Below are 24,166 nucleotides of genomic sequence, written 5' to 3' on the forward strand. Positions count from 1 at the left end.
GAGGGGCTCGAAGAGAGCTTTCCGGATTGGGGTCGCAATAGCGATTCCGAGATCGTTCTAGAAAGTGCCGATGGTTTCGGCACGCGCTTGCCGTGACCGATACGCAGTCGTCGGGCTAGGGCTCGGAGAGAGCTTGCAATAGGGATTTCGTGAACGTTCGAGAAAGCGCCGACGGTTTCGCGACGGGCAAGAGGCTCCGGACGTTGATGCGCCTACCGCGACGTGCACATAGGCGAGGGACGAAGCTCGCGAAACGGGTGCGATAATGGCAGCACTAAATCACCGGATCCCATCAAAACACCGAAGTTAAGCGTGCTCGGGCCAGAGTATTACTACGATGGGTGACCCCTTGGGAAGTCCTCGTGTTGCACTCCTTTTTGCATCCCGGGATACGAAACATCTCCCGTAGAGCTCCGAGACGTATGTTTTGGGGCTGGAAATTTGCTGTGACCGCTACGCAGTCAGTATCGAGGGGCTCAAAGAGAGCTTTCAGGATTGGGGTCGCAATAGCGATTCCTAGATCGTTATAGCAAGTGCCGATGGTTTCGGCACGCGCTTGCCGTGACCGATACGCAGTCGTCGGGCTAGGGCTCGGAGAGAGCTTGCAATAGGGATTTCGTGAACGTTCGAAAAAGCGCCGACGGTTTCGTGACGGGCAAGAGGCTCCGGACGTTGATGCGCCGACCGCGACGTGCACATAGGCGAGGGACGAAGCTCGCGAAACGGGTGCGATAATGGCAGCACTAAATCACCGGATCCCATCAAAACACCGAAGTTAAGCGTGCTTGAGCCAGAGTAGTACTACGATGGGTGACCCCCTGGGAAGTCCTCGTGTTGCACTCCTTTTTGCATCCCGGGATACGAAACATCTCCCGTAGAGCTCTGAGACGTTTGTTTTGGGGCTGGAAATTTGCTTTGACCGCTACGCAGTCCGTATCGAGGGGCTCGAAGAGAGCTTTCCGGATTGGGGTCGCAATAGCGATTCCTAGATCGTTCTAGAGAGTGCCGATGGTTTCGGCACGCGCTTGCCGTCACCGATACGCTGTCGTCGGGCTAGGGCTTGGAGAGAGCTTGCAATAGGGATTTCGTGAACGTTCGAGAAAGCGCCGATGTTTTCGTGACGAGCAAGAGGCTCCGGACGTTGATGCGCCGACCGCGACGTGCACATGGGCGAGGGACGAAGCTCGCGAAACGGGTGCGATAATGGCAGCACTAAATCACTGGATCCCATCAAAACACCGAAGTTAAGCGTGCTTGAGCCAGAGTATTACTACGATGGGTGACCCCTTGGGAAGTCCTCGTGTTGCACTCCTTTTTGCATCCCGGGATACGAAACATCTCCCGTAGAGCTCCGAGACGTATGTTTTGGGGCTGGAAATTTGCTGTGACCGCTACGCAGTCAGTATCGAGGGGCTCAAAGAGAGCTTTCCGGATTGGGGTCGCAATAGCGATTCCTAGATCGTTCTAGCAAGTGCCGATGGTTTCGGCACGCGCTTGCCGTGACCGATACGCAGTCGTCGGGCTAGGGCTCGGAGAGAGCTTGCAATAGGGATTTCGTGAACGTTCGAAAAAGCGCCGACGGTTTCGTGACGGGCAAGAGGCTCCGGACGTTGATGCGCCGACCGCGACGTGCACATAGGCGAGGGACGAAGCTCGCGAAACGGGTGCGATAATGGCAGCACTAAATCACTGGATCCCATCAAAACACCGAAGTTAAGCGTGCTTGAGCAAGAGTAGTACTACGATGGGTGACCCCCTGGGAAGTCCTCGTGTTGCACTCCTTTTTGCATCCCGGGATACGAAACATCTCCCGTAGAGCTCCGAGACGTTTGTTTTGGGGCTGGAAATTTGCTGTGACCGCTACGCTGTCAGTATCGAGGTGCTCAAAGAGAGTATTCCGGATTGGGGTCGCAATAGCGATTCCTAGATCGTTCTAGAAGGTGCCGATGGTTTTGGCACGCGCTTGCCGTGACCGATACGCAGTCGTCGGGCTAGGGCTCCGAGAGAGCTTGCAATAGGGATTTCGTGAACGTTCGAGAAAGCGCCGACGTTTTCGTGACGAGCAAGAGGCTCCGGACGTTGATGCGCCGACCGCGACGTGCACATGGGTGAGGGACGAAGCTCGCGAAACGGGTGCGATAATGGCAGCACTAAATCACCGGATCCCATCAAAACACCGAAGTTTAGCGTGCTTGGGCCAGAGTAGTACTACGATGGGTGACCCCCAGGGAAGTCCTCGTGTTGAACTCCTTTTTGCATCCCGGGATACAAAACATCTCCCGTAGAGCTCCGAGACGTTTGTTTTGGGGCTGAAAATTTGCTGTGACCGCTACGCAGTCAGTATCGAGGGGCTCGGAGAGAGCTTTCCGGATTGGGGTCGCAATAGCGATTCCTAGATCGTTCTAGAAAGTGCCGATGGTTTCGGCACGCGCTTGCCATGACCGATACGTAGTCGTCGGGATAGGGCTCGGAGAGAGCTTGCAATAGGGATTTCGTGAACGTTCGAGAAGGCGCCGACGGTTTCGTGACGGGCAAGAGGCTCCGGACGTTGATGCGCCGACCGCGACGTGCACATAGGCGAGGGACGAAGCTCGCGAAACGGGTGCGATAATGGCAGCACTAAATCACCGGATCCGATCAAAACACCGAAGTTTAGCGTGCTTGGGCCAGAGTATTACTACGATGGGTGACCCCCTGGGAAGTCCTCGTGTTGCACTCCTTTTTGCATCCCGGGATACGAAACATCTCCCGTAGAGCTCCGAGACGTATGTTTTGGGGCTGAAAATTTGCTGTGACCGCTACGCAGTCAGTATCGAGGGGCTCAAAGAGAGCTTTCCGGATTGGGGTCGCAATAGCGATTCCTAGATCGTTCTAGCAAGTGCCGATGGTTTCGGCACGCGCTTGCCGTGACCGATACGCAGTCGTCGGGCTAGGGCTCGGAGAGTGCATGCAATAGGGATTTCGTTAACGTTCGAGAAAGCGACGACGGTTTCGTGACGGGCAAGAGGCTCCGGACGTTGATGCGCCGACCGCGACGTGCACATAGGCGAGGGTCAAAGCTCGCGAAACGGGTGCGAGAATGGCAGCTACAAATCACCGGATCCAATCAAAACACCGAAGTTAAGCGTGCTTGGGCCAGAGTATTACTACGATGGGTGACCCCTTGGGAAGTCCTCGTGTTGCACTCCTTTTTGCATCCCGGGATACGAAACATCTCCCGTAGAGCTCCGAGACGTTTGTTTTGGGACTGGAAATTTGCTCTGACCGCTACGCAGTCAGTATCGAGGGGCTCGAAGAGAGCATTCCGGATTGGGGTCGCAATAGCGATTCCTAGATCGTTCTAGAAAGTGCCGATGGTTTCGGCACGCGCTTGCCGTGACCGATACGCAGTCGTTGGGCTAGGGCTTGGAGAGAGCTTGCAATAGGGATTTCGTTAACATTCGAGAAAGCGCCGACGTTTTCGTGACGGGCAAGAGGCTCCGGACGTTGATGCGCCGACCGCGATGTGCACATAGGCGAGGGACGAAGCTCGCGAATCGGGTGCGATAATGGCAGCACTAAATCACCGGATCCCATCAAAACACCGAAGTTTAGCGTGCTTGGGCCAGAGTAGTACTACGATGGGTTACCCCCTTGGAAGTCCTCGTGTTGCACTCCTTTTTGCATCCCGGGATACGAAACATCTCCAGTAGAGATCCGAGACGATTGTTTTGGGGCTGGAAATTTGCTGTGACCGCTACGCAGTCAGTATCGAGGGGCTCGGAGAGAGCTTTCCGGATTGTGGTCGCAATAGCGATTCCGAGATCGTTCTAGAAAGTGCCGATGGTTTCGGCACGCGCTTGCCGTGACCGATACGCAGTCGTCGGGCTAGGGCTCGGAGAGAGCTTGCAATAGGGATTTCGTGAACGTTCGAGAAAGCGCCGACGGTTTCGTGACGGGCCAGAGGCTCCGGACGTTGATGCACCGACTGCGACGTGCACATAGGCGAGGGAAGAAGCTCGCGAAACGGGTGCGATAATGGCAGCACTAAATCACCGGATCCCATCAAAACACCGAAGTTTAGCGTGCTTGGGCCAGAGTATTACTACGATGGGTGACCCCTTGGGAAGTCCTCGTGTTGCACTCCTTTTTGCATCCCGGGATACGAAACATCTCCCGTAGAGCTCCGAGACGTTTGTTTTGGGACTGGAAATTTGCTCTGACCGCTACGCAGTCAGTATCGAGGGGCTCGAAGAGAGCATTCCGGATTGGGGTCGCAATAGCGATTCCTAGATCGTTCTAGAAAGTGCCGATGGTTTCGGCACGCGCTTGCCGTGACCGATACGCAGTCGTTGGGCTAGGGCTTGGAGAGAGCTTGCAATAGGGATTTCGTTAACATTCGAGAAAGCGCCGACGTTTTCGTGACGGGCAAGAGGCTCCGGACGTTGATGCGCCGACCGCGATGTGCACATAGGCGAGGGACGAAGCTCGCGAATCGGGTGCGATAATGGCAGCACTAAATCACCGGATCCCATCAAAACACCGAAGTTTAGCATGCTTGGGCCAGAGTAGTACTACGATGGGTGACCCCCTGGGAAGTCCTCGTGTTGCACTCCTTTTTGCATCCCGGGATACGAAACATCTCCCGTAGAGCTCCGAGACGATTGTTTTGGGGCTGGAAATTTGCTGTGACCGCTACGCAGTCAGTATCGAGGGGCTCCGATAGAGCATTCAGGATTGGGGTCGCAATAGCGATTCCGAGATCGTTCTAGAAAGTGCCGATGGTTTCGGCACGCGCTTGCCGTGACCGATACGCAGTCGTCGGGCTAGGGCTCGGAGAGAGATTGCAATAGGGATTTCGTGAACGTTCGAGAAAGCGACGACGGTTTCGTGACGGGCAAGAGGCTCCGGACGTTGATGCGCCGACCGCGACGTGCACATAGGCGAGGGACGAAGCTCGCGAAACGGGTGCGATAATGGCAGCACTAAATCACCGGATCCCATCAAAACACCGAAGTTTAGCGTGCTTGGGCCAGAGTATTACTACGATGGGTGACCCCCTGGGAAGTCCTCGTGTTGCACTCCTTTTTGCATCCCTGGATACGAAACATCTCCCGTAGAGCTCCGAGACGATTGTTTTGGGGCTGGAAATTTGCTGTGACCGCTACGCAGTCAGTATCGAGGGGCTCCGAGAGAGCTTTCCAGATTGGGGTCGCAATAGCGATTCCGAGATCGTTCAAGAAAGTGCCGATGGTTTCGGCACGCGCTTGCCGTGACCGATACGCAGTCGTCGGGCTAGGGCTCGGAGAGAGCTTGCAATAGGGATTTCGTGAACGTTCGAGAAAGCGCCGACGGTTTCGTGACGGGCAAGAGGCTCCGGACGTTGATGCGCCGACCGCGACGTGCACATAGGCGAGGGACGAAGCTCGCGAAACGGGTGCTATAATGGAGCACAAAATCACCGGATCCCATCAAAACACCGAAGTTAAGCGTGCTTGGGCCAGAGTAGTACTACGATGGTGACCCCTTGGGAAGTCCTCGGGTTGCACTCCTTTTTGCATCCCGGTATACGAAACATCTCCCGTAGAGCTCCGAGACGTTTGTTTTGGGGCTGGAAATTTGCTTTGACCGCTACGCAGTCAGTATCGACGGGCTCGAAGAGAGCATTCCGGATTGGGGTCGCAATAGCGATTCCTAGATCGTTCTAGAAAGTGCCGATGGTTTCGTCACGCGCTTGCCGTGACCGATACGCAGTCGTCGGGCTAGGGCTTGGAGAGAGCTTGCAATAGGGATTTCGTGAACGTTCGAGAAAGCGCCGACGGTTTCGTGACGGGCAAGAGGCTCCGGACGTTTATGCGCCGACCACGACGTGCACATAGGCGAGGGACGAAGCTCGCGAAACGGGTGCGATAATGGCAGCACAAAATCACCGGATCCCATCAAAACACCGAACTTTAGCATGCTTGGGCCAGAGTAGTACTACGATGGGTGACCCCCTGGGAAGTCCTCGTGTTGCACTCCTTTTTGCATCCCGGGATACGAAATATCTCCCGTAGAGCTCCGAGACGATTGTTTTGGGGCTGGAAATTTGCTGTAACCGCTAAGCAGTCAGTATCGAGGGGCTCGGAGAGAGCTTTCCGGATTGGGGTCGCAATAGCGATTCCGAGATCGTTCTAGAAAGTGCCGATGGTTTCGGCACGCGCTTGCCGTGACCGATACGCAGTCTTCGGGCTAGGGCTCGGAGAGAGCTTGCAATAGGGATTTCGTGAACGTTGGAGAAAGCGCCGTCGGTTTCTTAACGGGCAAGAGGCTCCGGACGTTGATGCACCAACCGCGACGTGCACATAGGCGAGGGACGAAGCTCGCAAAACGGGTGCGATAATGGCAGCACTAAATCACCGGATCCCATCAAAACACCGAAGTTTAGCGTGCTTGGGCCAGAGTAGTACTACGATGGGTGACCCCCTGGGAAGTCCTCGTGTTGCACTCCTTTTTGCATCCCGCGATACGAAACATCTCCCGTAGAGCTCCGAGACGATTGTTTTGGGGCTGGAAATTTGCTGTGACCGCTACACAGTCAGTATCGAGGGGCTCGGAGAGAGCTTTCCGGATTGGGGTCGCAATAGCGATTCCGAGATCGTTCTAGAATGTGCCGATGGTTTCGGCACGCGCTTGCCGTGACCGATACGCAGTCGTCGGGCTAGGGCTCGGAGAGAGCTTGCAATAGGGATTTCGTGAACGTTCGAGAAAGCGCCGACGGTTTCACGACGGGCAAGAGGCTCCGGACGTTGATGCGCCGACCGCGACGTGCACATAGGCGAGGGACGAAGCTCGCGAAACGGGTGCGATAATGGCAGCACTAAATCACCGGATCCCATCAAAACACCGAAGTTAAGCGTGCTTGGGCCAGAGTAGTACTACGATAGGTGACCCCTTGGGAAGTCCTCGGGTTGCACTCCTTTTTGCATCGCGGGATACGAAACATCTCCCGTAGAGCTCCGAGACGTTTGTTTTGGGGCTGAAAATTTGCTTTGACCGCTACGCAGTCAGTATCGAGGGGCTCGAAGAGAGCTTTCCGGATTGGGGTCGCAATAGCGATTCCTAGATCGTTATAGAAAGTGCCGATGGTTTCGTCACACGCTGGCCGTGAACGATACGCAGTCGTCGGGCTAGGGCTTGGAGAGAGCTTGCAATAGGGATTTCGTGAACGTTCGAGAAAGCGCCGACGGTTTCGTGACGGGCAAGAGGCTCCGAACGTTTATACGCCAACCACGACGTGCACATAGGCGAGGGACGAAGCTCGCGAAACGGGTGCGATAATGGCAGCACAAAATCATCGGATCCCATCAAAACACTGAAGTTTAGCATGCTTGGGCCAGAGTAGTACTACGATGGGTGACCCCCTGGGAAGTCCTCGTGTTGCACTCCTTTTTGCATCCCGGGATACGAAATATCTCCCGTAGAGCTCCGAGACGATTGTTTTGGGGCTGGAAATTTGCTGTGACCGCTAAGCAGTCAGTATCGAGGGGCTCGGAGAGAGCTTTCCGGATTGGGGTCGCAATAGCGATTCCGAGTTCGTTCTAGAAAGTGCCGATGGTTTCGGCACGCGCTTGCCGTGACCGATACGCAGTCGTCGGGCTAGGGCTCGGAGAGAGCTTGCAATAGGGATTTCGTGAACGTTCGAAAAAGCGCCGTCGGTTTCTTAACGGGCAAGAGGCTCCGGAAGTTGATGCACCGACCGCGACGTGCACATAGGCGAGGGACGAAGCTCGCGAAACGGGTGCGATAATGGCAGCACTAAATCACCGGATCCCATCAAAACACCGATGTTAAGCGTGCTTGGGCCAGAGTAGTACTACGATGGGTGACCCCTTGGGAAGTCCTCGGGTTGCACTCCTTTTTGCATCCCGGGATACGAAACATCTCCCGTAGAGCTCCGAGACGTTTGTTTTGGGGCTGGAAATTTGCTTTGATCGCTACGCAGTCAGTATCGAGGGGCTCGAAGAGAGCTTTCCGGATTGGGGTCGCAATAGCGATTCCTAGATCGTTCTAGAAAGTGCCGATGGTTTCGTCACGCGCTTGCCGTGACTGATACGCAGTCGTCGGGCTAGGTCTCAGAGAGAGCTTGCAATAGGGATTTCGTGAACGTTCGAGAAAGCGCCGACGTTTTTGTGACGGGCAAAAGGCTCCGGACGTTGATGCGCCGACCGCGACGTGCACATAGGCGAGGGACGAAGCTCGCGAAACGGGTGCGATAATGGCAGCACTAAATCACCGGATCCCATCAAAACACCGAAGTTAAGCGTGCTTGGGCCAGAGTATTACTACGATGGGTGACCCCTTGGGAAGTCCTCGTGTTGCACTCCTTTTTGCATCCCGGGATACGAAACATCTCCCGTAGAGCTCCGAGACGTTTGTTTTGGGGCTGGAAATTTGTTCTGACCGCTACGCAGTCAGTATCGAGGGGCTCGAAGAGAGCTTTCCGGATTGGGGTCGCAATAGCGATTCCTAGATCGTTCTAGAAAGTGCCGATGGTTTCGGCACGCACTTACCGTGACCGATATGCAGTCGTCGGGCTAGGGCTTGGAGTGAGCTTGCAATAGGGATTTCGTGAACGTTCGAGAAAGCGCCGACGGTTTCGTGACGGGCAAGAGGCTCCGGACGTCGATGCGCCGACCGCGACGTGCACATAGGCGAGGGACGAAGCTCGCGAAACGGGTGCGATAATGGCAGCACAAAATCACCGGATCCCATCAAAACACCGAAGTTTAGCGTGCTTGGGCCAGAGTAGTACTACGATGGGTGACACCCTGGGAAGTCCTCGTGTTGCACTCCTTTTTGCATCCCGGGATACGAAACATCTCCCGTAGAGCTCCGAGACGATTGTTTTGGGGCTGGAAATTTGCTGTGACCGCTACGCAGTCAGTATCGAGGGGCTCGGAGAGAGCTTTCCGGATTGGGGTCGCAATAGCGATTCCGAGATCGTTCTAGAATGTGCCGATGGTTTCGGCATGCGCTTGCCGTGACCGATACGCAGTCGTCGGGCTAGGGCTCGGAGAGAGCTTGCAATAGGGATTTCGTGAACGTTCGAGAAAGCGCCGACGGTTTCGTGACGGGCAAGAGGCTCCGGACGTTGATGCACCGACCGCGACGTGCACATAGGCGAGGGACGAAGCTCGCGAAACGGGTGCGATAATGGCAGCACTAAATCACCGGATCCCATCAAAACACCGAAGTTAAGCGTGCTTGGGCCAGAGTATTACTACGATGGGTGACCCCTTGGGAAGTCCTCGTGTTGCACTCCTTTTTGCATCCCGGGATACGAAACATCTCCCGTAGAGCTCCGAGACGTTTGTTTTGGGGCTGGAAATTTACTCTGACCGCTACGCAGTCAGTATCGAGGGGCTCGAAGAGAGCTTTCCGGATTGGGGTCGCAATAGCGATTCCTAGATCGTTCTAGAAAGTGCCGAAGGTTTCGGCACGCGCTTGCCGTGACCGATACGCAGTCGTCGGGCTAGGGCTCGGAGAGAGCTTGTAATAGGGATTTCGTGAACGTTCAAGAAAGCGCCGACGGTTTCGTGACGGGCAAGAGGCTCCGGACGTTGATGCGCCGACCGCGACTTGCACATAGGCGAGGGACGAAGCTCGCGAAACAGGTGCGATAATAGCAGCACTAAATCACCGGATCCCATCAAAACACCGAAGTTAAGCGTGCTTGGGCCAGAGTATTACTACGACGGGTGACCCCTTGGGAAGTCCTCGTGTTGCACTCCTTTTTGCATCCCGGGATACGAAACATCTCCCGTAGTACTCCGAGACGTTTGTTTTGGGGCTGGAAATTTGCTCTGACCGCTACGCAGTCAGTATCGAGGGGCTCAAAGAGAGCTTTCCGGATTGGGGTCGCAATAGCGATTCCTAGATCGTTCTAGAAAGTGCCGATGGTTTCGGCACGCGCTTGCCGTGACCGATTCGCAGTCGTCGGGCTAGGGCTCGGAGAGATCTTGCAATAGGGATTTCGTGAACGTTCGAGAAAGCGCCGACATTTTCGTGACGGGGAAGAGGCTCCGGACGTTGATGCGCCGACCGCGACGTGCACATAGGCGAGGGACGAAGCTCGCGAAACGGGTGCGATAATGGCAGCACAAAATCACCGGATCCCATCAAAACACCGAAGTTTAGCGTGCTTGGGCCAGAGTAGTACTACGATGGGTTACCCCCTTGGAAGTCCTCGTGTTGCACTCCTTTTTGCATCCCGGGATACGAAACATCTCCAGTAGAGATCCGAGACGATTGTTTTGGGGCTGGAAATTTGCTGTGACCGCTACGCAGTCAGTATCGAGGGGCTCGGAGAGAGCTTTCCGGATTGTGGTCGCAATAGCGATTCCGAGATCGTTCTAGAAAGTGCCGATGGTTTCGGCACGCGCTTGCCGTGACCGATACGCAGTCGTCGGGCTAGGGCTCGGAGAGAGCTTGCAATAGGGATTTCGTGAACGTTCGAGAAAGCGCCGACGGTTTCGTGACGGGCCAGAGGCTCCGGACGTTGATGCACCGACTGCGACGTGCACATAGGCGAGGGAAGAAGCTCGCGAAACGGGTGCGATAATGGCAGCACTAAATCACCGGATCCCATCAAAACACCGAAGTTAAGCGTGCTTGGGCCAGAGTATTACTACGATGAGTGACCCCTTGGGAAGTCCTCGTGTTGCACTCCTTTTTGCATCCCGGGATACGAAACATCTCCCGTAGAGCTCCGAGACGTTTGTTTTGGGGCTGGAAATTTACTCTGACCGCTACGCAGTCAGTATCGAGGGGCTCGAAGAGAGCTTTCCGGATTGGGGTCGCAATAGCGATTCCGAGATCGTTCTAGAAAGTGCCGATGGTTTCGGCACGCGCTTGCCGTGACCGATACGCAGTCGTCGGGCTAGGGCTCGGAGAGAGCTTGCAATAGGGATTTCGTGAGCGTTCGAGAAAGCGCCGACGGTTTCATGACGGGCAAGAGGCTCCGGACGTTGATGCGCCGAGCGCGACGTGCACATAGGCGAGGGACGAAGCTCGCGAAACGGGTGCGATAATGGCAGCACTAAATCACCGGATCCCATCAAAACACCGAAGTTAAGCGTGCTTGGGCCAGAGTAGTACTACGATGGGTGACCCCTTGGGAAGTCCTCGTGTTGCACTCCTTTTTGCATCCCGGGATACGAAACATCTCCCGTAGAGCTCCGAGACGTTTGTTTTGGGGCTGGAAATTTACTCTGACCGCTACGCAGTCAGTATCGAGGGGCTCGAAGAGAGCTTTCCGGATTGGGGTCGCAATAGCGATTCCGAGATCGTTCTAGAAAGTGCCGATGGTTTCGGCACGCGCTTGCCGTGACCGATACGCAGTCGTCGGGCTAGGGCTCGGAGAGAGCTTGCAATAGGGATTTCGTGAGCGTTCGAGAAAGCGCCGACGGTTTCATGACGGGCAAGAGGCTCCGGACGTTGATGCGCCGACCGCGACGTGCACATAGGCGAGGGACGAAGCTCGCGAAACGGGTGCGATAATGGCAGCACTAAATCACCGGATCCCATCAAAACACCGAAGTTAAGCGTGCTTGGGCCAGAGTAGTACTACGATGGTGACCCCTTGGGAAGTCCTCGGGTTGCACTCCTTTTTGCATCGCGGGATACGAAACATCTCCCGTAGAGCTCCGAGACGTTTGTTTTGGGGCTGAAAATTTGCTTTGACCGCTACGCAGTCAGTATCGAGGGGCTCGAAGAGAGCTTTCCGGATTGGGGTCGCAATAGCGATTCCTAGATCGTTATAGAAAGTGCCAATGGTTTCGTCACACGCTTGCCGTGAACGATACGCAGTCGTCGGGCTAGGGCTTGGAGAGAGCTTGCAATAGGGATTTCGTGAACGTTCGAGAAAGCGCCGACGGTTTCGTGACGGGCAAGAGGCTCCGAACGTTTATACGCCAACCACGACGTGCACATAGGCGAGGGACGAAGCTCGCGAAACGGGTGCGATAATGGCAGCACAAAATCACCGGATCCCATCAAAACACTGAAGTTTAGCATGCTTGGGCCAGAGTAGTACTACGATGGGTGACCCCCTGGGAAGTCCTCGTGTTGCACTCCTTTTTGCATCCCGGGATACGAAATATCTCCCGTAGAGCTCCGAGACGATTGTTTTGGGGCTGGAAATTTGCTGTGACCGCTAAGCAGTCAGTATCGAGGGGCTCGGAGAGAGCTTTCCGGATTGGGGTCGCAATAGCGATTCCGAGTTCGTTCTAGAAAGTGCCGATGGTTTCGGCACGCGCTTGCCGTGACCGATACGCAGTCATCGGGCTAGGGCTCGGAGAGAGCTTGCAATAGGGATTTCGTGAACGTTCGAAAAAGCGCCGTCGGTTTCTTAACGGGCAAGAGGCTCCGGAAGTTGATGCACCGACCGCGACGTGCACATAGGCGAGGGACGAAGCTCGCGAAACGGGTGCGATAATGGCAGCAATAAATCACCGGATCCCATCAAAACACCGATGTTAAGCGTGATTGGGCCAGAGTAGTACTACGATGGGTGACCCCTTGGGAAGTCCTCGGGTTGCACTCCTTTTTGCATCCCGGGATACGAAACATCTCCCGTAGAGCTCCGAGACGTTTGTTTTGGGGCTGGAAATTTGCTTTGATCGCTACGCAGTCAGTATCGAGGGGCTCGAAGAGAGCTTTCCGGATTGGGGTCGCAATAGCGATTCCTAGATCGTTCTAGAAAGTGCCGATGGTTTCGTCACGCGCTTGCCGTGACTGATACGCAGTCGTCGGGCTAGGTCTCAGAGAGAGCTTGCAATAGGGATTTCGTGAACGTTCGAGAAAGCGCCGACGTTTTTGTGACGGGCAAAAGGCTCCGGACGTTGATGCGCCGACCGCGACGTGCACATAGGCGAGGGACGAAGCTCGCGAAACGGGTGCGATAATGGCAGCACTAAATCACCGGATCCCATCAAAACACCGAAGTTAAGCGTGCTTGGGCCAGAGTATTACTACGATGGGTGACCCCTTGGGAAGTCCTCGTGTTGCACTCCTTTTTGCATCCCGGGATACGAAACATCTCCCGTAGAGCTCCGAGACGTTTGTTTTGGGGCTGGAAATTTGTTCTGACCGCTACGCAGTCAGTATCGAGGGGCTCGAAGAGAGCTTTCCGGATTGGGGTCGCAATAGCGATTCCTAGATCGTTCTAGAAAGTGCCGATGGTTTCGGCACGCGCTTACCGTGACCGATATGCAGTCGTCGGGCTAGGGCTTGGAGTGAGCTTGCAATACGGATTTCGTGAACGTTCGAGAAAGCGCCGACGGTTTCGTGACGGGCAAGAGGCTCCGGACGTCGATGCGCCGACCGCGACGTGCACATAGGCGAGGGACGAAGCTCGCGAAACGGGTGCGATAATGGCAGCACAAAATCACCGGATCCCATCAAAACACCGAAGTTTAGCGTGCTTGGGCCAGAGTAGTACTACGATGGGTGACACCCTGGGAAGTCCTCGTGTTGCACTCCTTTTTGCATCCCGGGATACGAAACATCTCCCGTAGAGCTCCGAGACGATTGTTTTGGGGCTGGAAATTTGCTGTGACCGCTACGCAGTCAGTATCGAGGGGCTCGGAGAGAGCTTTCCGGATTGGGGTCGCAATAGCGATTCCGAGATCGTTCTAGAATGTGCCGATGGTTTCGGCACGCGCTTGCCGTGACCGATACGCAGTCGTCGGGCTAGGGCTCGGAGAGAGCTTGCAATAGGGATTTCGTGAACGTTCGAGAAAGCGCCGACGGTTTCGTGACGGGCAAGAGGCTCCAGACGTTGATGCACCGACCGCGACGTGCACATAGGCGAGGGACGAAGCTCGCGAAACGGGTGCGATAATGGCAGCACTAAATCACCGGATCCCATCAAAACACCGAAGTTAAGCGTGCTTGGGCCAGAGTATTACTACGATGGGTGACCCCTTGGGAAGTCCTCGTGTTGCACTCCTTTTTGCATCCCGGGATACGAAACATCTCCCGTAGAGCTCCGAGACGTTTGTTTTGGGGCTGGAAATTTACTCTGACCGCTACGCAGTCAGTATCGAGGGGCTCGAAGAGAGCTTTCCGGATTGGGGTCGCAATAGCGATTCCTAGATCGTTCTAGAAAGTGCCGATGGTTTCGGCACGCGCTTGCCGTGACCGATACGCAGTCGTCGGGCTAGGGCTCGGAGAGAGCTTGTAATAGGGATTTCGTGAACGTTCAAGAAAGCGCCGACGGTTTCGTGACGGGCAAGAGGCTCCGGACGTTGATGCGCCGACCGCGACTTGCACATAGTCGAGGGACGAAGCTAGCGAAACGGGTGCGATAATAGCAGCACTAAATCACCGGATCCCATCAAAACACCGAAGTTAAGCGTGCTTGGGCCAGAGTATTACTACGACGGGTGACCCCTTGGGAAGTCCTCGTGTCGCACTCCTTTTTGCATCCCGGGATACGAAACATCTCCCGTAGTACTCCGAGACGTTTGTTTTGGGGCTGGAAATTTGCTCTGACCGCTACGCAGTCAGTATCGAGGGGCTCAAAGAGAGCTTTCCGGATTGGGGTCGCAATAGCGATTCCTAGATCGTTCTAGAAAGTGCCGATGGTTTCGGCACGCGCTTGCCGTGACCGATTCGCAGTCGTCAGGCTAGGGCTCGGAGAGATCTTGCAATAGGGATTTCGTGAACGTTCGAGAAAGCGCCGACATTTTCGTGACGGGGAAGAGGCTCCGGACGTTGATGCGCCGACCGCGACGTGCACATAGGCGAGGGACGAAGCTCGCGAAACGGGTGCGATAATGGCAGCACAAAATCACCGGATCCCATCAAAACACCGAAGTTTAGCGTGCTTGGGCCAGAGTAGTACTACGATGGGTTACCCCCTTGGAAGTCCTCGTGTTGCACTTCTTTTTGCATCCCGGGATACGAAACATCTCCAGTAGAGATCCGAGACGATTGTTTTGTGGCTGGAAATTTGCTGTGACCGCTACGCAGTCAGTATCGAGGGGCTCGGAGAGAGCTTTCCGGATTGTGGTCGCAATAGCGATTCCGAGATCGTTCTAGAAAGTGCCGATGGTTTCGGCACGCGCTTGCCGTGACCGATACGCAGTCGTCGGGCTAGGGCTCGGAGAGAGCTTGCAATAGGGATTTCGTGAACGTTCGAGAAAGCGCCGACGGTTTCGTGACGGGCCAGAGGCTCCGGACGTTGATGCACCGACCGCGACGTGCACATAGGCGAGGGAAGAAGCTCGCGAAACGGGTGCGATAATGGCAGCACTAAATCACCGGATCCCATCAAAACACCGAAGTTAAGCGTGCTTGGGCCAGAGTATTACTACGATGAGTGACCCCTTGGGAAGTCCTCGTGTTGCACTCCTTTTTGCATCCCGGGATACGAAACATCTCCCGTAGAGCTCCGAGACGTTTGTTTTGGGGCTGGAAATTTGCTTTGACCGCTACGCAGTCAGTATCGAGGGGCTCGAAGAGAGCTTTCCGGATTGGGGTCGCAATAGCGATTCCTAGATCGTTCTAGAAAGAGCCGATGGTTTCGTCACGCGCTTGCCGTGACTGATACGCAGTCGTCGGGCTAGGTCTCAGAGAGAGCTTGCAATAGGGATTTCGTGAACGTTCGAGAAAGCGTCGACGTTTTCGTGACGGGCAAGAGGCTCCGGACGTTGATGCGCCGACTGCGACGTGCACATAGGCGAGGGACGAAGCTCGCGAAACGGGTGCGATAATGGCAGCACTAAATCACCGGATCCCATCAAAACACCGAAGTTAAGCGTGCTTGGGCCAGAGTATTACTACGATGGGCGACCCCTTGGGAAGTCCTCGTGTTGCACTCCTTTTTGCATCCCGGGATACGAAACATCTCCCGTAGAGCTCCGAGACGTTTGTTTTGGGGCTGGAAATTTGCTCTGACCGCTACGCAGTCAGTATCGAGGGGCTCGGAGAGAGCTTTCCGGATTGGGGTCGCAATAGCGATTCCTAGATCGTTCTAGAAAGTGCCGATGGTTTCGTCACGCGCTTGCCGTGACTGATACGCAGTCGTCGGGCTAGGTCTCAGAGAGAGCTTGCAATAGGGATTTCGTGAACGTTCGAGAAAGCGCCGACATTTTCGTGACGGGCAAGAGGCTCCGGACGTTGATGCGCCGACCGCGACGTGCACATAGGCGAGGGACGAAGCTCGCGAAACGGGTGCGATAATGGCAGCACTAAATCACCGGATCCCATCAAAACACCGAAGTTAAGCGTGCTTGGGCCAGAGTATTACTACGATGGGTGACCCCTTGGGAAGTCCTCGTGTTGCACTCCTTTTTGCATCCCGGGATACGAAACATCTCCCGTAGAGCTCCGAGACGTTTGTTTTGGGGCTGGAAATTTGCTCTGACCGATACGCAGTCAGTATCGAGGGGCTCGAAGAGAGCTTTCCGGATTGGGGTCGCAATAGCGATTCCGAGATCGTTCTAGAATGTGCCGATGGTTTCGGCACGCGCTTGCCGTGACCGATACGCAGTCGTCGGGCTAGGGCTCGGAGAGAGCTTGCAATAGGGATTTCGTGAACGTTCGAGATAGCGCCGACGGTTTCGTGACAGGCAAGAGGCTCCGGACGTTAATGCACCGACCGCGACGTGCACATAGGCGAGGGACGAAGCTCGCGAAACGGGTGCGATAATGGCAGCACTAAATCACCGGATCCCATCAAAACACCGAAGTTAAGCGTGCTTGGGCCAGAGTATTACTACGATGGGTGACCCCTTGGGAAGTCCTCGTGTTGCACTCCTTTTTGCATCCCGGGATACGAAACATCTCCCGTAGAGCTCCGAGACGTTTGTTTTGGGGCTGGAAATTTGCTCTGACCGCTACGCAGTCAGTATCGAGGGGCTCGGAGAGAGCTTTCCGGATTGGGGTCGCAATAGCGATTCCTAGATCGTTCTAGAAAGTGCCGATGGTTTCGTCACGCGCTTGCCGTGACTGATACGCAGTCGTCGGGCTAGGTCTCAGAGAGAGCTTGCAATAGGGATTTCGTGAACGTTCGAGAAAGCGCCGACATTTTCGTGACGGGCAAGAGGCTCCGGACGTTGATGCGCCGACCGCGACGTGCACATAGGCGAGGGACGAATCTCGCGAAACGGGTGCGATAATGGCAGCACTAAATCACCGGATCCCATCAAAACACCGAAGTTAAGCGTGCTTGGGCCAGAGTAGTACTACGATGGGTGACCCCTTGGGAAGTCCTCGTGTTGCACTCCTTTTTGCATCCCGGGATACGAAACATCTCCCGTAGAGCTCCGAGACGTTTGTTTTGGGGCTGGAAATTTACTCTGACCGCTACGCAGTCAGTATCGAGGGGCTCGAAGAGAGCTTTCCGGATTGGGGTCGCAATAGCGATTCCGAGATCGTTCTAGAAAGTGCCGATGGTTTCGGCACGCGCTTGCCGTGACCGATACGCAGTCTTCGGGCTAGGGCTTGGAGAGAGCTTGCAATAGGGATTTCGTGAGCGTTCGAGAAAGCGCCGACGGTTTCATGACGGGCAAGAGGCTCCGGACGTTGATGCGCCGACCGCGACGTGCACATAGGCGAGGGACGAAGCTCGCGAAACGGGTGCGATAATGGCAGCACTAAATCACCGGATCCCATCAAAACACCGAAGTTAAGCGTGCTTGGGCCAGAGTAGTACTACGATGGGTGACCCCTTGGGAAGTCCTCGGGTTGCACCCCTTTTTGCATCTCGGGATACGGAACATCTCCCGTAGAGCTCCGAGACGTTTGTTTTGGGGCTGGAAATTTGCTTTGACCGCTACGGAGTCAGTATCGAGGGGCTCGAAGAGAGCTTTCCGGATTGTGGTCGCAATAGCGATTCCTAGATCGTTCTAGAAAGTGCCGATGGTTTCGGCACGCGCTTGCCGTGACCGATACGCAGTCGTCGGGCTAGGGCTCGGAGAGAGCTTGCAATAGGGATTTCGTGAACGTTCGAGAAAGCTCCGACGGTTTCATGACGGGCAAGAGGCTCTGGACGTTGATGCGCCGACCGCGACGTGCACATAGGCGAGGGACGAAGCTCGCGAAATGGGTGCGATAATGGCAGTACTAAATCACCGGATCCCATCAAAACACCGAAGTTAAGCGTGCTTGGGCCAGAGTAGTACTACGATGGGTGACCCCTTGGGAAGTCCTCGGGTTGCACTCCTTTTTGCATCCCGGGATACGAAACATCTCCCGTAGAGCTCCGAGACGTTTGTTTTGGGGCTGGAAATTTGCTTTGACCGCTACGCAGTCAGTATCGAGGGGCTCGAAGAGAGCTTTCCGGATTGGGGTCGCAATAGCGATTCCTAGATCGTTCTAGAAAGTGCCGATGGTTTCGTCACGCGCTTGCCGTGACCGATACGCAGTCGTCGGGCTAGGGCTTGGAGAGAGCTTGCAATAGGGATTTCGTGAACGTTCGAGAAAGCGCCGATGGTTTCGTGACGGGCAAGAGGCTTCGGACGTTGATGCGCCGACCGCGACGTGCACATAGGCGAGGGACGAAGCTCGCGAAACGGGTGCGATAATGGCAGCACAAAATCACCGGATCCCATCAAAACACCGAAGTTTAGCGTACTTGGGCCAGAGTAGTACTACGATGGGTTACCCCCTTGGAAGTCCTCGTGTTGCACTCCTTTTTGCATCCCGGGATACGAAACATCTCCCGTAGAGATCCGAGACGATTGTTTTGGGGCTGGAAATTTGCTGTGACCGCTACGCAGTCAGTATCGAGGGGCTCGGAGAGAGCTTTCCGGATTGTGGTCGCAATAGCGATTCCGAGATCGTTCTAGAAAGTGCCGATGGTTTCGGCACGCGCTTGCCGTGACCGATACGCAGTCGTCGGGCTAGGGCTCGGAGAGAGCTTGCAATAGGGATTTCGTGAACGTTCGAGAAAGCGCCGACGGTTTCGTGACGGGCAAGAGGCTCCGGACGTTGATGCACCGACCGCGACGTGCACATAGGCGAGGGAAGAAGCTCGCGAAACGGGTGCGATATTGGCAGCACTAAATCACCGGATCCCATCAAAACACCGAAGTTAAGCGTGCTTGGGCCAGAGTATTACTACGATGAGTGACCCCTTGGGAAGTCCTCGTGTTGCACTCCTTTTTGCATCCCGGGATACGAAACATCTCCCGTAGAGCTCCGAGACGTTTGTTTTGGGGCTGGAAATTTACTCTGACCGCTACGCAGTCAGTATCGAGGGGCTCGAAGAGAGCTTTCCGGATTGGGGTCGCAATAGCGATTCCGAGATCGTTCTAGAAAGTGCCGATGGTTTCGGCACGCGCTTGCCGTGACCGATACGCAGTCGTCGGGCTAGGGCTCGGAGAGAGCTTGCAATAGGGATTTCGTGAGCGTTCGAGAAAGCGCCGACGGTTTCATGACGGGCAAGAGGCTCCGGACGTTGATGCGCCGACCGCGACGTGCACATAGGCGAGGGACGAAGCTCGCGAAACGGGTGCGATAATGGCAGCACTAAATCACCGGATCCCATCAAAACACCGAAGTTAAGCGTGCTTGGGCCAGAGTAGTACTACGATGGGTGACCCCTTGGGAAGTCCTCGTGTTGCACTCCTTTTTGCATCCCGGGATACGAAACATCTCCCGTAGAGCTCCGAGACGTTTGTTTTGGGGCTGGAAATTTACTCTGACCGCTACGCAGTCAGTATCGAGGGGCTCGAAGAGAGCTTTCCGGATTGGGGTCGCAATAGCGATTCCGAGATCGTTCTAGAAAGTGCCGATGGTTTCGGCACGCGCTTGCCGTGACCGATACGCAGTCGTCGGGCTAGGGCTCGGAGAGAGCTTGCAATAGGGATTTCGTGAGCGTTCGAGAAAGCGCCGACGGTTTCATGACGGGCAAGAGGCTCCGGACGTTGATGCGCCGACCGCGACGTGCACATAGGCGAGGGACGAAGCTCGCGAAACGGGTGCGATAATGGCAGCACTAAATCACCGGATCCCATCAAAACACCGAAGTTAAGCGTGCTTGGGCCAGAGTAGTACTACGATGGGTGACCCCTTGGGAAGTCCTCGGGTTGCACCCCTTTTTGCATCTCGGGATACGGAACATCTCCCGTAGAGCTCCGAGACGTTTGTTTTGGGGCTGGAAATTTGCTTTGACCGCTACGGAGTCAGTATCGAGGGGCTCGAAGAGAGCTTTCCGGATTGGGGTCGCAATAGCGATTCCTAGATCGTTCTAGAATGTGCCGATGGTTTCGTCACGCGCTTGCCGTGACCGATACGCAGTCATCGGGCTAGGGCTTGGAGAGAGCTTGCAATAGGGATTTCGTGAACGTTCGAGAAAGCGACGACGGTTTCGTGACGGGCAAGAGGCTCCGGACGTTGATGCGCCGACCGCGACGTGCACATAGGCGAGGGACGAAGCTCGCGAAACGGGTGCGATAATGGTAGCACTAAATCACCGGATCCCATCAAAACACCGAAGTTTAGCATGCTTGAGCCAGAGTATTACTACGATGGGTGACCCCCTGGGAAGTCCTCATGTTGCACTCCTTTTTGCATCCCGGGATACGAAACATCTCCCGTAGAGCTCCGAGACGATTGTTTTGGGGCTGGAAATTTGCTGTGACAGCTACGCAGTCAGTATCGAGGGGCTCGGAGAGAGCTTTCCGGATTGGGGTCGCAATAGCGATTCCGAGATCGTTCTAGAAAGTGCCGATGGTTTCGGCACGCGCTTGCCGTGACCGATACGCAGTCGTCGGGCTAGGGCTCAGAGAGAGCTTGCAATAGGGATTTCGTGAACGTTCGAGAAAGCGCCGTCGGTTTCTTAACGGGCAAGAGGCTCCGGACGTTGATGCACCGACCGCGACGTGCACATAGGCGAGGGACGAAGCTCGCGAAACGGGTGCGATAATGGCAGCACTAAATCACCGGATCCCATCAAAACACCGAAGTTAAGCGTGCTTGGGCCAGAGTATTACTACGATGGGTGACCCCTTGGGAAGTCCTCGTGTTGCACTCCTTTTTGCATCCCGGGATACGAAACATCTCCCGTAGAGCTCCGAGACGTTTGTTTTGGGGCTGGAAATTTGCTCTGACCGATACGCAGTCAGTATCGAGGGGCTCGAAGAGAGCTTTCCGGATTGGGGTCGCAATAGCGATTCCGAGATCGTTCTAGAATGAGCCGATGGTTTCGGCACGCGCTTGCTGTGACCGATACGCAGTCGTCGGGCTAGGGCTCGGAGAGAGCTTGCAATAGGGATTTCGTGAACGTTCGAGATAGCGCCGACGGTTTCGTGACAGGCAAGAGGCTCCGGACGTTAATGCACCGACCGCGACGTGCACATAGGCGAGGGACGAAGCTCGCGAAACGGGTGCGATAATGGCAGCACTGAATCACCGGATCCCATCAAAACACCGAAGTTAAGCGTGCTTGGGCCAGAGTATTACTACGATGGGTGACCCCTTGGGAAGTCCTCGTGTTGCACTCCTTTTTGCATCCCGGGATACGAAACATCTCCCGTAGAGCTCCGAGACGTTTGTTTTGGGGCTGGAAATTTACTCTGACCGCTACGCAGTCAGTATCGAGGGGCTCGAAGAGAGCTTTCCGGATTGGGGTCGCAATAGCGATTCCTAGATCGTTCTAGAAAGTGCCGATGGTTTCGGCACGCGCTTGCCGTGACCGATACGCAGTCGTCGGGCTAGGGCTCGGAGAGAGCTTGCAATATGGATTTCGTGAACGTTCGAGAAAGCTCCGACGGTTTCATGACGGGCAAGAGGCTCCGGACGTTGATGCGCCGACCGCGACGTGCACATAGGCGAGGGACGAAGCTCGCGAAACGGGTGCGATAATGGCAGCACTAAATCACCGGATCCCATCAAAACACCGAAGTTAAGCGTGCTTGGGCCAGAGTATTACTACGATGGGCGACCCCTTGGGAAGTCCTCGTGTTGCACTCCTTTTTGCATCCCGGGATACGAAACATCTCCCGTAGAGCTCCGAGACGTTTGTTTTGGGGCTGGAAATTTGCTTTGACCGCTACGCAGTCAGTATCGAGGGGCTCGAAGAGAGCTTTCCGGATTGGGGTCGCAATAGCGATTCCTAGATCGTTCTAGAAAGTGCCGATGGTTTCGTCACGCGCTTGCCGTGACCGATGGCTTTCTCCCACGGGAGACAGGCGACGACACTGTAGCGGCGGCGACGACACTGTAGCAGCGACAGTACTGTAGCGGCGACGACACTGTAGCGGCGACGAGATCTCCCTAGGGCGATCTGACTCCTGCAGCGTTGGCTTTCTCCCACGGGCGACGATACTATAGCAACGATCTGATCTCCCTTACTGTAGTGGTGATCGGATCTCCTGCAGCGTCGGCTTCTCCCCAAGGGCGACGATACTATAGCGGCGACCAGATCTCCCTAGGGCGACGGTACTGTAGCGGCGATCTGATATACTGCGACGGTGGTTTTTTCCTATGGAGATGATTTTATAGCCGCGACCAGAAGAGGGATCAAACATGGCAGCGACGGCCCCTAGGGCTGGCGATGGTGGCGGGAGAGTTGATACGATGGTAAGACTCCCTACCGTTACCCCTCAATTGGCTCCTCCTCCATATCCTCTCCAGAGAGAAACTCCTTCGACGAAACAGCATCGAAGTAGATCGCGCTCTAGATCGCGGCAGCCTGCCCTCATTTCCAGTGACCCTAGGCCTTGGACTAGCCTCTTCAAGGCTCCGGTTGGAAGTCCGGATCTAAGCTTGGAATTCTTTACTCCAGAAGTTCAGGCTGATAAGAAGATTGCTGTATACGAGACTGCTGATTCAGCAGAGCTTATTGAGACATGGTCTATGGCGATTGTTGGCTATGTGGTAGGTCTCAAAACATCTTATTTCCCACTATCCTCATTTATCAAAACTCGATGGGGAATATCGTCATTTGATCTTCATATGCTGGAGAACGGATTCTTTGTTTGCAAGCTATACTCTGAAGATGATTTACAACGAGTCCTCGAAGGATTCTGGACTATTCGCGGCCATCCAATGATTCTACGACGCTGGTCTCCTGATGTCCGTTTGGAGTTAGATAGCCTACAGTCTATTCCATTATGGGTATCCTTTCAAGGTCTTCCTCTACATCTTTGGAGTCGACGTTTTATTGCAAAGTTATGCAGCACTCTGGGACAGCCACTCTACATCGACAAAGCAACAGCTGCTCAGACGAGATTAGCATTTGCACGAGCATGTGTACTGGTTTCTTCTGACGAAGATCTTCCAAATGAGGTTTTCTATCGTGATCTTGACGGGAACACTCGGAAGGTACATGTCTCATATTCTTGGAAGCCACAACGATGTCAGCATTGCTTATCTTTTGGTCATGCAAATGGAGCTTGTCAGCAAACTCCAAAACAAATCACAAAGGTCTATCGACCACGTCAAGCGCCTCCGCAACAAAGCGAGTCTTCTCTAATGGCAGTAGCACCGATGGTGGCGAAGACTATTGAGCATTCCGACTCACAAGGACAGCACCGCGGACAGAAGGACAAATCCAAAATTATATCTCTTCCTATAATGTCGGAGCCTTCCACAACAGAGGTTTCCCTTGGTACTAGTGGACAGGAGAAACATAAGTCAGGAACTTCATCTCTTCCAATATCATTGGATCCGTCCACAATAACTCAACAAACTCAGGCCCAAACAAATCTCGCTAGCAAGGATATTCTTCCTCAACAAACTCAAGCCACAACAAACATCGCCAACAAGGATATTCTGTCTCAACAAACTCATGCCCCAACAAACCTCTCTAGCCAAGCTACTCCAACAAGTACTATCCAGGAAATTGTGCTGCAACAATCTTATCGTGCTTCAACAAACCCTGCCAATCAAGACCACATGATTCAAGGTATTTTAAAGTTTAAAAATCTACAAGCTGTAGATGAAGTGGATAAATATAGAAATAAAGTCATAAAAGGTAAGGATATTGTGCGGGAGGAAAATACAAAACCGAAGGATAAGAAAAAGGATGGTACAGTCCATCCAAAGTAGTAGGATGAATACCTTACCACCTTTTCATTTCTTTATTACTGATGAAGATAACATGTTGGAATGTTCGCGGACTTAATAAGCCGGAAAAATGTCGGGAGCTCAATAGAATAATCAAGTCTGCCGCATGTGATATTGTTATTCT

At 54.6% G+C, this 24,166-nt stretch overlaps 1 non-coding gene and 45 pseudogenes across 1 annotated transcript; all 46 read left to right on the forward strand.

Moving 5' to 3' along the window:
* Positions 1-255: 255 nt before the first annotated feature.
* On the forward strand, positions 256-374 carry LOC135603215 (5S ribosomal RNA; annotated as a pseudogene).
* Positions 375-724: 350 nt separating this feature from the next.
* LOC135601596 (5S ribosomal RNA) lies at positions 725-843 on the forward strand. The gene has a single exon (XR_010483886.1). It is a non-coding gene; the product is annotated as a 5S ribosomal RNA (ribosomal RNA).
* Positions 844-1,193: 350 nt separating this feature from the next.
* LOC135603542 (5S ribosomal RNA) lies at positions 1,194-1,312 on the forward strand (annotated as a pseudogene).
* Positions 1,313-1,662: 350 nt separating this feature from the next.
* On the forward strand, positions 1,663-1,781 carry LOC135601769 (5S ribosomal RNA; annotated as a pseudogene).
* A 350-nt stretch (positions 1,782-2,131) lies between these two features.
* On the forward strand, positions 2,132-2,250 carry LOC135604394 (5S ribosomal RNA; annotated as a pseudogene).
* Positions 2,251-2,600: 350 nt separating this feature from the next.
* Positions 2,601-2,719, forward strand: LOC135604495 (5S ribosomal RNA; annotated as a pseudogene).
* A 350-nt stretch (positions 2,720-3,069) lies between these two features.
* LOC135599515 (5S ribosomal RNA) lies at positions 3,070-3,188 on the forward strand (annotated as a pseudogene).
* A 350-nt stretch (positions 3,189-3,538) lies between these two features.
* LOC135603968 (5S ribosomal RNA) lies at positions 3,539-3,657 on the forward strand (annotated as a pseudogene).
* A 350-nt stretch (positions 3,658-4,007) lies between these two features.
* On the forward strand, positions 4,008-4,126 carry LOC135604016 (5S ribosomal RNA; annotated as a pseudogene).
* A 350-nt stretch (positions 4,127-4,476) lies between these two features.
* Positions 4,477-4,595, forward strand: LOC135603709 (5S ribosomal RNA; annotated as a pseudogene).
* Positions 4,596-4,945: 350 nt separating this feature from the next.
* On the forward strand, positions 4,946-5,064 carry LOC135603900 (5S ribosomal RNA; annotated as a pseudogene).
* An 817-nt stretch (positions 5,065-5,881) lies between these two features.
* On the forward strand, positions 5,882-6,000 carry LOC135604609 (5S ribosomal RNA; annotated as a pseudogene).
* A 350-nt stretch (positions 6,001-6,350) lies between these two features.
* On the forward strand, positions 6,351-6,469 carry LOC135602815 (5S ribosomal RNA; annotated as a pseudogene).
* Positions 6,470-6,819: 350 nt separating this feature from the next.
* On the forward strand, positions 6,820-6,938 carry LOC135603520 (5S ribosomal RNA; annotated as a pseudogene).
* Positions 6,939-7,288: 350 nt separating this feature from the next.
* Positions 7,289-7,407, forward strand: LOC135604644 (5S ribosomal RNA; annotated as a pseudogene).
* Positions 7,408-7,757: 350 nt separating this feature from the next.
* On the forward strand, positions 7,758-7,876 carry LOC135603399 (5S ribosomal RNA; annotated as a pseudogene).
* Positions 7,877-8,226: 350 nt separating this feature from the next.
* LOC135602913 (5S ribosomal RNA) lies at positions 8,227-8,345 on the forward strand (annotated as a pseudogene).
* Positions 8,346-8,695: 350 nt separating this feature from the next.
* LOC135604359 (5S ribosomal RNA) lies at positions 8,696-8,814 on the forward strand (annotated as a pseudogene).
* A 350-nt stretch (positions 8,815-9,164) lies between these two features.
* LOC135602915 (5S ribosomal RNA) lies at positions 9,165-9,283 on the forward strand (annotated as a pseudogene).
* Positions 9,284-9,633: 350 nt separating this feature from the next.
* Positions 9,634-9,752, forward strand: LOC135603755 (5S ribosomal RNA; annotated as a pseudogene).
* A 350-nt stretch (positions 9,753-10,102) lies between these two features.
* On the forward strand, positions 10,103-10,221 carry LOC135604206 (5S ribosomal RNA; annotated as a pseudogene).
* A 350-nt stretch (positions 10,222-10,571) lies between these two features.
* On the forward strand, positions 10,572-10,690 carry LOC135604017 (5S ribosomal RNA; annotated as a pseudogene).
* A 350-nt stretch (positions 10,691-11,040) lies between these two features.
* Positions 11,041-11,159, forward strand: LOC135601696 (5S ribosomal RNA; annotated as a pseudogene).
* A 350-nt stretch (positions 11,160-11,509) lies between these two features.
* On the forward strand, positions 11,510-11,627 carry LOC135604054 (5S ribosomal RNA; annotated as a pseudogene).
* A 350-nt stretch (positions 11,628-11,977) lies between these two features.
* On the forward strand, positions 11,978-12,096 carry LOC135604353 (5S ribosomal RNA; annotated as a pseudogene).
* Positions 12,097-12,446: 350 nt separating this feature from the next.
* LOC135599210 (5S ribosomal RNA) lies at positions 12,447-12,565 on the forward strand (annotated as a pseudogene).
* Positions 12,566-12,915: 350 nt separating this feature from the next.
* Positions 12,916-13,034, forward strand: LOC135602916 (5S ribosomal RNA; annotated as a pseudogene).
* Positions 13,035-13,384: 350 nt separating this feature from the next.
* LOC135604360 (5S ribosomal RNA) lies at positions 13,385-13,503 on the forward strand (annotated as a pseudogene).
* A 350-nt stretch (positions 13,504-13,853) lies between these two features.
* On the forward strand, positions 13,854-13,972 carry LOC135602917 (5S ribosomal RNA; annotated as a pseudogene).
* A 350-nt stretch (positions 13,973-14,322) lies between these two features.
* On the forward strand, positions 14,323-14,441 carry LOC135602899 (5S ribosomal RNA; annotated as a pseudogene).
* A 350-nt stretch (positions 14,442-14,791) lies between these two features.
* LOC135604429 (5S ribosomal RNA) lies at positions 14,792-14,910 on the forward strand (annotated as a pseudogene).
* A 350-nt stretch (positions 14,911-15,260) lies between these two features.
* Positions 15,261-15,379, forward strand: LOC135604018 (5S ribosomal RNA; annotated as a pseudogene).
* A 350-nt stretch (positions 15,380-15,729) lies between these two features.
* LOC135603283 (5S ribosomal RNA) lies at positions 15,730-15,848 on the forward strand (annotated as a pseudogene).
* A 350-nt stretch (positions 15,849-16,198) lies between these two features.
* On the forward strand, positions 16,199-16,317 carry LOC135602918 (5S ribosomal RNA; annotated as a pseudogene).
* Positions 16,318-16,667: 350 nt separating this feature from the next.
* Positions 16,668-16,786, forward strand: LOC135602919 (5S ribosomal RNA; annotated as a pseudogene).
* A 350-nt stretch (positions 16,787-17,136) lies between these two features.
* On the forward strand, positions 17,137-17,255 carry LOC135601697 (5S ribosomal RNA; annotated as a pseudogene).
* A 350-nt stretch (positions 17,256-17,605) lies between these two features.
* LOC135602320 (5S ribosomal RNA) lies at positions 17,606-17,724 on the forward strand (annotated as a pseudogene).
* Positions 17,725-18,074: 350 nt separating this feature from the next.
* LOC135603007 (5S ribosomal RNA) lies at positions 18,075-18,193 on the forward strand (annotated as a pseudogene).
* A 350-nt stretch (positions 18,194-18,543) lies between these two features.
* On the forward strand, positions 18,544-18,662 carry LOC135604592 (5S ribosomal RNA; annotated as a pseudogene).
* A 350-nt stretch (positions 18,663-19,012) lies between these two features.
* Positions 19,013-19,131, forward strand: LOC135604384 (5S ribosomal RNA; annotated as a pseudogene).
* Positions 19,132-19,481: 350 nt separating this feature from the next.
* On the forward strand, positions 19,482-19,600 carry LOC135601698 (5S ribosomal RNA; annotated as a pseudogene).
* A 350-nt stretch (positions 19,601-19,950) lies between these two features.
* LOC135602321 (5S ribosomal RNA) lies at positions 19,951-20,069 on the forward strand (annotated as a pseudogene).
* Positions 20,070-20,419: 350 nt separating this feature from the next.
* LOC135599450 (5S ribosomal RNA) lies at positions 20,420-20,538 on the forward strand (annotated as a pseudogene).
* A 350-nt stretch (positions 20,539-20,888) lies between these two features.
* Positions 20,889-21,007, forward strand: LOC135602921 (5S ribosomal RNA; annotated as a pseudogene).
* Positions 21,008-21,357: 350 nt separating this feature from the next.
* LOC135602927 (5S ribosomal RNA) lies at positions 21,358-21,476 on the forward strand (annotated as a pseudogene).
* A 350-nt stretch (positions 21,477-21,826) lies between these two features.
* On the forward strand, positions 21,827-21,945 carry LOC135603284 (5S ribosomal RNA; annotated as a pseudogene).
* The last annotated feature ends 2,221 nt before the right edge of the window (positions 21,946-24,166 follow it).

Source organism: Musa acuminata, chromosome BXJ2-1, assembly GCF_036884655.1.
Source record: "Musa acuminata AAA Group cultivar baxijiao chromosome BXJ2-1, Cavendish_Baxijiao_AAA, whole genome shotgun sequence".
Lineage (NCBI taxonomy): Eukaryota > Viridiplantae > Streptophyta > Magnoliopsida > Zingiberales > Musaceae > Musa > Musa acuminata.